This window comes from Cyanistes caeruleus, chromosome 29 (assembly GCF_971803275.1).
Source record: "Cyanistes caeruleus chromosome 29, bCyaCae1.hap1.1, whole genome shotgun sequence".
Lineage (NCBI taxonomy): Eukaryota > Metazoa > Chordata > Aves > Passeriformes > Paridae > Cyanistes > Cyanistes caeruleus.
Window position 1 is genome coordinate 1,081,481 of NC_141729.1, and position 8,520 is coordinate 1,090,000.

The window sequence follows — 8,520 nt, forward strand, 5'->3', positions numbered from 1 at the left end:
GCTCAGGGAAGGTTTTTATTCCGTGTGTTCCCTGCTCTGCCCAGGTACCACCGCTTCCCTTTGCTATTAATGGCAGGAGACGTTTCCAGCCCTGCAGGGCACAGGCAGCATTTCCCAGCCGGGCTCGTTATTAATTCAGCCCCAAAATTTCAATTCCAGCCAGCCCGAGGTGAGGCTGCTGCCCTCACTGCTCCAGCAGGGTCCCCAGTAACAACCTCTACTGCCTCATTTCCTTTTTTTATCTGTAATAAAATAATAAATCTCTAATAGCACCAGGTCCTGGGATTAAAACAAGCGTGGAAAAAACGGGTTCTGCTTGTCCGGGATATTTCCTAAAGGACCTGTCAGCTGTTCAGGAAAATGAGCCGGGGTATAACTCATTTTTCACAGAGAATCGGGGGGAAATGCACATTTTAAAGAGCAGAATCCTGTTTTTTTTTTGTGTAAACTTTTTTGCTGTATTGTCTGTGAGCTGGGCTTTAATGAGCCTGGAGCTCCGAGCGCCTTCCGCAGCAGGAGAATAAAACAGAAATAATCAGTGAGGGCCAGGATGCAGGGACAGAAACCACAGCACCTTTCCCAAATTCACAGGTTTAATTGTTGAAGCAGAGGTTTCAGCTCTGTCCCGGGTAAATCGCTCTGATGGAGGCAAATCCTTTCAGGAAGGGCAGGTTTGGAAAGGAGCAGGAGCTGAAGGGACTTTTTCCTCCCTGGAATTTGAATGCTGTTGGTGTTTCCAGGATCTCTGCTCCTCCTTTCCTGCTCAGCCCCAGCTCCCCGAGCCTGACAGGAGATCCGTAATGAGCAGTAAATAATTGCTAGCCCTGGGCAAGGAACGGGAGCCATGCCAGGTAATGAGGGGGGGTTTATCCCTCCACCCACCGAGGGGCTGAGGGAAGGAGGCTCCTGCTCTCGGGGTGTTCCTCACCCCCACACCGCCTGACATTTCTCACAAGAGTTCTGCTGCTAATTAGCACCTTTAAAAATCCCATTTTTCTAGCCCGAGCTGTCCCAGCAGTGACAGCGGAGCTTCAGCCGCTTCTCAGCGCTGGGGAAGCCTGGGCTGGGCTTTGGGAAGATTTTTGGAAGCTTTAAGGTCAGTTTGTGTTCCAGGTGAGGCTTCAGAAACTGTCCAGAGCTTGGGATGGGATCAAACAAAGGGGAGCTGTGAGTGCTCTGAGGGGAAAATGCTTCTGTGGGGAAAGCACTATCTCTGATTTTATTTTATTTTATTTTATTTTATTTTATTTTATTTTATTTTATTTTATTTTTTATTTTTAATTTTAAACTTTCTTTTATTTTTATTTATATTTTTATTTTTCATTTTATTTTTATTTTATTTTATTTTTTTATTTTTTATTTTATTTTTAATTTTAAACTTTCTTTTATTTTTATTTATATTTTTATTTTTCATTTTTTTTTTATTTTTTTTATTTTTTTTATTTTTTATTTTATTTTTAATTTTAAACTTTTTTTATTTTTATTTATATTTTTATTTTTCATTTTTATTTTATTTTTTATTTTAATTTAAATTTTATTTTAATTTAATTTAATTTTTATATTATTTTTAGTTATTTGAATTTCACTTCACTGCTGTTGATTTAGGGCTCTGCATTGGGAACTTGGAGCTCTTTGCCACCAACCTGCTCCAGGTTTGATGGGAATATTTGATTTTTCTCCCCTCAAAGCCAAATGAGCTGCAAAGCCTCTCCTCTCCCCCTCCAGATCTGAGCTCAGTTTGGTGAGCAGAGCTCTGAGGGCACACAGGAATTTTTTTTGCTGTGGGAATTTTTTTTGCTGTGGGAATTTTTTCCCAGCCCTGCTTCTCTCCCCGCATTCCTGGAAAGTCTTGAATAATCCAATGGGTCATTTCTGCTCAGCTGCTGGAATTTATTGTCCCACCCAACCCAGATCTTGGGAATGTTAATGAAAACAATCCCCATCAGCCGGGCTCGTGCCATTCTGCTTTATGAGCTCATTAAATCTTCCTCTGTGCTGGCAGTGACAGGGACAGGCCGGGGCTGCTGCCACCCGCCCTCAGCGCTGCCACGGCCAGATTTACACCCCAGCATCCTGAGAGACATCTCTACACTCCTGACAGGATTCTAGAACAAGAGAAAAGGCCATTAACACCAACAGGGCAGGTGAGCAATGGGACACTAAATCTCAGCCCCCAATAAAATCACCTTGCTGGAAGATTTAATGATTTAATGATTTATTTATGGATTTAATGAGCCGCTCCCCCCGCGGGGAGGGGGCGAGGCTGGGATCCCACATCCCTGCTGGGGCTGGGGCACAGCCTGGCCCTGTCTGGGGGTGGCTGTGCCCCTGGGATGTCCTGGGATGTCCTGGGATGTCCCTGGGATGTCTCTGGAATGTCCTGGGATGATCTGGGATGTCCCTGGGATGTCCTGGGACGTCCTGGGATGTCCTGGGATGTCCTGGGATGTCCCTGGAATGTTCTGGGATGTCACTGCAATGTCCTGGGATGTCCCTGGAATATCCTGGGATGCCCCTGGGATGTCCCTGGGATGTCCTGGAATATCCTGGAATGTCCCTGGAATATCCTGGAATGTCCCTGGGTTGTCCTGGGATGCCCCTGGGTTGTCCTGGGATGCCCCTGGAATGATCTGGGATGTCCCTGGAACATCCTGGGATGTCCCTGGAACATCCTGGATGTTCCCAGCACAGGCTCTGCCCTCCCTGCAGGCCATGGTGTGCTGATATTTGATTTTTTCACACTCCCAGACAGGGATGTTTTTTTTCCCCACCATTTCTCAGCTCTCCCCCCGATTTCAGTGGCTGCTCTTTAGAGCTTCTCTCCCGAATTTTGTAGGGAGATCACCCTTGGAGCAGCTGCTGGGGAGCTCCGAGCCCTCCTGCACAGCCCAGCCTGTCCCACCACCAGATCCCACACAAAACTGGGGATTTTGGAACCCAGTTCTTGGGAGGAGCCGCTTTCATTCTCAGGTGTTTGTTCCTGAAGGCGCAGTGCCACGACCTCCCTGAACACAATAAATCAGGGCAGGTTTGGGGGGCTCTGATGATGGGGCTGGCTGGGAGCAGCTGCAGAGCAGGCAGGGGAACGCTGCAGGATTCTCCTGGTCCATCACACCTGTCCCACACCTCTGCTCTGCGTGCATTAATGACATTTTATCCCTCAGGGTGATGAATGGCCAGGATCTCCTTGTCACCGCTCGGGGTTAATGCTGGGAACATCCTGGGGGCTTTGTCTCCCCACTTCAGTCTCTGGGATGGGATTTGGGGGCCTTTTTCCTCTGCTCTCAATTAAAGGAATGATTAAAAGCACAAGGCCACCCCCAAAGCTCGGTGTGGGTCAGCCTCGTTTGGCCCCAGCAGTGAAAGCACAGCAGGGCCAGGTGTCAGTAAAAGACTCTTTATTCATAAATAGCTGATATCCATAATTCCCATCTGTACATCTCTGTCCAAAGGCCGGGGCCACACAGCTCTGAAACTACAGAAAACATCCAAAGTGTCCACTTTGACTTCTCCAGGACAATAGAACACAGCTGGTTGGCATTACCAAATATATATATGTATATATATTTATATATGTACATGTGCTGAAAAAAGAAGCCAGTGCAGCCTTTTCCAAGGAGTCTTTCCCAAGTATTTTCACTGTACAACATTCAGAATTTACATTGATAGAACAAGGCACAGAAAGTGTGGTATGAAGCCAAGGCCATGCTTTTAATTCCATGTTCTGTCTCCCTTCCCCACTCCTTCAGCTTCATCCTAAAGAAAGGGTCCAAAGCTCTGCCCTCCTTCACCCCAAACACGCCGAGCCCGGGGCAGGGAGGGATGCTCAGGCAGAGGAACGACCTTTTCACAACCTATTCATTGCAAAAATAGAGCAGAAGAGAAAAGAGGCCTCTCTAGAGGAATAATTCTGGGGGGGGGTTTCTCTTTTAGGAATTATTTATATTTTGTGTTGGATTGGGTTGAAGTTCCTCCTCCCGTTTTCACCCCAGAGCTGGTCCAGCGTTCTGGAGGTTGAAAATGCAATGGGGATTTTGTTCTCTCTGCTCTGACATCGCTCAGAGTCTCACCAGAGCAAGCAGCAGCACATTTCACCTCCCCCAAAGCCACAGAAGGTGCACATTGAACGTCTTTGTAGGCATTTATCAGCTGGGATCAGAGTCAGGGCTGCAGGAACTGGGCTGGGTGGGAGGAGAGCAGAGGTCAGCTGGAATTCCCAAAGCTGGGTTGGGAGCCCAGGCTCAGGGTGTGCCCTGCCCAGCTGGCTGAGGCTCAGCAGTGCCCACTGGGCTTTAGGTTGAGAGGGGAAAAGACACAAAAATTGACAGTTCCACCTAAAAATATCCCTCCCTCCCCCTCCAGTGCCCGAACGGGGTCACCCAAAGGAATTCTTGGGGAGATATCCCCACCAGAGGTCAATATTCCCAGTTCCAGCGTGGGAATGGCAGGGCTTGGATGTTCCCAGAGCTCTGTCCCGGGTGGGTTTGGGAGGAAACCCCAAACCTTCCCCTCCCACCGTGCCAGGCGTGGCACAGGGGCACTGCCACAGCTCTGGGGTACAACCACAGCTCTGGGGTACAACCACAGCTCTGGGGCACAACCACAGCTCTGGGGCACTGCCACAGCTCTGGGGTACAACCACAGCTCTGGGGCACAGCCACAGCTCTGGGGTACAACCACAGCTCTGGGGTACAGCCACAGCTCTGGGTACAGCCACAGCTCTGGGGCACAGCCACAGCTCTGGGGTACAGCCACAGCTCTGGGTACAGCCACAGCTCTGGGGCACAACCACAGCTCTGGGGCACTGCCACAGCTCTGGGGTACAACCACAGCTCTGGGGAACAACCACAGCTCTGGGGGCACTGCCACAGCTCTGGGGAACAACCACAGCTCTGGGGTACAGCCACAGCTCTGGGGCACAGCCACAGCTCTGGGTACAGTCACAGCTCTGGGGCACAGCCACAGCTCTGGGGGCACAATCACAGCTCTGGGGCACAATCACAGCTCTGGGGTACAACCACAGCTCTGGGGTACACCCACAGCTCTGGGGGCACAATCACAGCTCTGGGGCACAGCCACAGCTCTGGGGCACAATCACAGCTCTGGGGCACAGCCACAGCTCTGGGGCACTGCCACAGCTCTGGGGCACTGCCACAGCTCTGGGGTACAGCCACAGCTCTGGGGCACAGCCACAGCTCTGGGGTACAACCACAGCTCTGGGGTACAACCACAGCTCTGGGTACACCCACAGCTCTGGGGTACACCCACAGCTCTGGGGCACACCCACAACTCTGGGGTACAGCCACAGCTCTGGGGCACACCCACAACTCTGGGGTACAGCCACAACTCTGGGGCACAGCCACAGCTCTGGGGAACAATCACAGCTCTGGGGTACACCCACAGCTCTGGGGGCACAATCACAGCTCTGGGGTACAGCCACAGCTCTGGGGCACAGCCACAGCTCTGGGGACACAATCACAGCTCTGGGGTACAATCACAGCAGGGGCAGGGACAGGGACAGGGGCAGGCGCTGAGGAAGGGGCTGGAACACGGGCAGGGGCTGGGACAGGGACAGGGGCTGAGGAAGGGGCTGGGGCAGGGGCAGGGTCTCCTCCACATGAGGCAGGAGCAGAGCAGCAGCTCTGCCTCCTGCCCTGCAGCCACTGCCACCACCCAACGATGCTCCAAGAGACCTTTGGTCCCAGAGTGATTAATTTCGTTCTGGCTGTGTTGAAAACAAGGTTTTTGCTACCGTTTCTGCTGGTTTTGGCAATGAGGAAAGGCAGGGCTGTGCGTTCCTGGGGATGGGTCACGATCAGCAGCAGGATGGCTGCAGGAGCTCTGTGGACTCAGTTACTGCATTTGCTCAGGAATCTGTAAATAATTTTAAGCAGGCCACCGTGATTTGTCCAAGGAAGGACAGTTTGTGTTTCATGTGCTGTCACAGAAATCTCTGCTGGAGCAGGAGCAGTGTCCAGGAAGGAATTTCACCAAAGCTCATCCCGGGAATGATCAACCCCTGGCACACATTCCCCAGCAGGCTCTGGTGAGGGATGCTCACCCTCTCCTGCTGTGAGAACTCCCTGGGGGAATCAGCCCAGGAAAGTCCAGCGAGGCAGAGCTGGAGATCATCCGTGGCTGTCAAGGATTTCAAATCCCATTTCCTGTTTTTAATTACCAGCCAAGAACCAAGGCAGCTCTTTGCTGCAGTCTGTGTTTTACAGGCAGAAACAGCCTGAAAAAGAAGGTTCAGGTGGTGACCCAGCCCGGCCCCTCCCTTAACTCACCACAGACCTGAGCTGTGTCTTCCTCTTGTGGAAAATATTCCCTGGAACTGATCAGTTATTGAATGATTTAAAACTCACACACCACTGCCTTGCAGCTGGAAAAGAAGAATGGGCTTGGGGTGTGATGTGAATATCCCGGACCCTGCAAGATCCCTTTCTTGTGATTGATGCAGAACAAGGTTCTCTGAAAGCCAGCAGTGCCCAGGCCAGAGAGGGGGAGAACAGCTGTAGCCAGGGATAAAAACAATGGCAAAAGCCATTTCCAACCAATCCAGTTCCCCGGATTTTAGGAGAATTGTGTTGGTATCCTTTAATCTATTACAAAAATCCCAATAAAATTTCTGTGGGAGTGCAGGGCGGTACGGAATGGAAATGAGCTTTATGGTGCTGGCGGAGCTGGGAGTCGTTTTTAAAATGCAGCCATTAGCCTGCAATGACTCATGGCTCAGAAATACCTGGGCAAAGTGCTCAGGAAGATGAAAATCTATTAAAGCAGATTCTTTGGTGATGTAAAATCAGAATGGCTCTTTCCCCTGAGCAGAGCCAGGGCATCCACGTGGAATCTACAGGGGGGAAAAAAATCACATTTCTCTTTCTTTTACTTTCTAGTTGGGGAAAATTGTTTTTCAAATATCATAATTTATACAGCAGGAGAAAGGAATGAATTTTTAATTTCTGGCCTCTAATCCTTTTCCAGGTGCTCTTCCACATCTGTATTTTGGGTCAAATCATATAAATACAAGCACAGATTTCCAAAAAAGGTCCTTTTAAGAGAAAGGGAGAAAGGAAATAAATATTTGGGGCATTCCTGGTTCATTTGAAGAACACAAGAGCATCAAAACAGGAATACAAAGGAAAACTCGAGAGCTGTTGATTCAGGTTCTCAAAGAGTGAGATCAGTAACAAAGAACTGCTTTAGCAAGAGAAGGAAAACCAGGGAACAAAACCTGAAGGGCAAAACCCAACTGAGCCCTGCCCCAGCCACGGGGGAAGAGTTTGGGAATTGGGGAATGGAATTGTCCAGTTTGGACATTTTTTCCCTTTTGGGACACGAACTCCATGGGGCTGTGGGTGGAACTGGGATTCTGGTGTGGGGCTGGGGTCCCCCTGAACTGGGGGGGGTCCCCCTGAGCTGGGGGGGTCCTCCTGAACTAGGGGTCCCCCTGAGCTGGAGGTCCTGCCCTGGGGGTCCCCCTCAGCTGGGGTATCCTGCAGAGCTGGGGGTCCTGCCCTGGGGGTCCCCCTGAGCTGGGGGTCCCCCTGAGCTGGGGGTCCTGCAGAGCTGCCAGAGCTGCCCAGAGCTGCAGGTGCTCCCGGAGGAAGGGCTGGAGGGGCCGGGTTCGCAGAGCTGCTTTGGGACACAGAGCTCTGGGGGATGGAGCTTTGGGGGATGCAGCTCTGGGGGATGCAGTTCTGGGGTGATGCAGTTCTGGGGGATGCAGCTCTGGGGGATGCAGCTCTGGAGGGGGATGCAGTTCTGGGGGATGCAGTTCTGGGGGATGCAGCTCTGGGGGATGCAGTTCTGGGGTGATGCAGTTCTGGGGGATGCAGCTCTGGGGGATGGAGCTTTGGGGGGATGCAGCTCTGGGGGATGCAGCTCTGGGGGATGCAGTTCTGGGGTGATGCAGCTCTGGGGGATGCAGCTCTGGGGTGATGCAGCTCTGGGGGATGCAGTTCTGGGGGATGCAGCTCTGGGGGATGGAGCTTTGCTCTGGGGGATGCAGCTCTGGGGGATGGAGCTTTGGGGGGATGCAGCTCTGGGAGGGGATACAGCTCTGGGGGGATGCAGTTCTGGGGGAGCAGCCCTGCAGCACCTGGGGGCTGAGCTGGGGGACACAAACCCAGCCTGCTCCACAGCAGAGCTGCTCTGAGAACAAATTCCCTGCAGGAGACAGACTGGGGCTGGTTTCCCCGACAACGGCAGCTCGGCGCTGGTTCCCTGGATGCCATCCCTTGTTTTGTTTTTGTAATGCCTGACATTTTGTCCAACGAAGAACAGGTTTCTGAGGAGGAGGACTGGCAGTCACTGGAGATATCATTCCAGCCCCGCGAGGAGCATGTGCTGCTAAAAGCAGTGACAGCTTGCAGCCGGTATTTCTGTCTGCCCCTAAATCTGCTGGAGCCCCTGCACCAGGAGCCTCCTGCCAGGCTGCAGGAGATGCTGAGCTGCAGGAAATGTTTGCACAGCTCTCAGCATTTCCAAGTCTCAGCCTATTCCTGAGCTGGGCAGGCA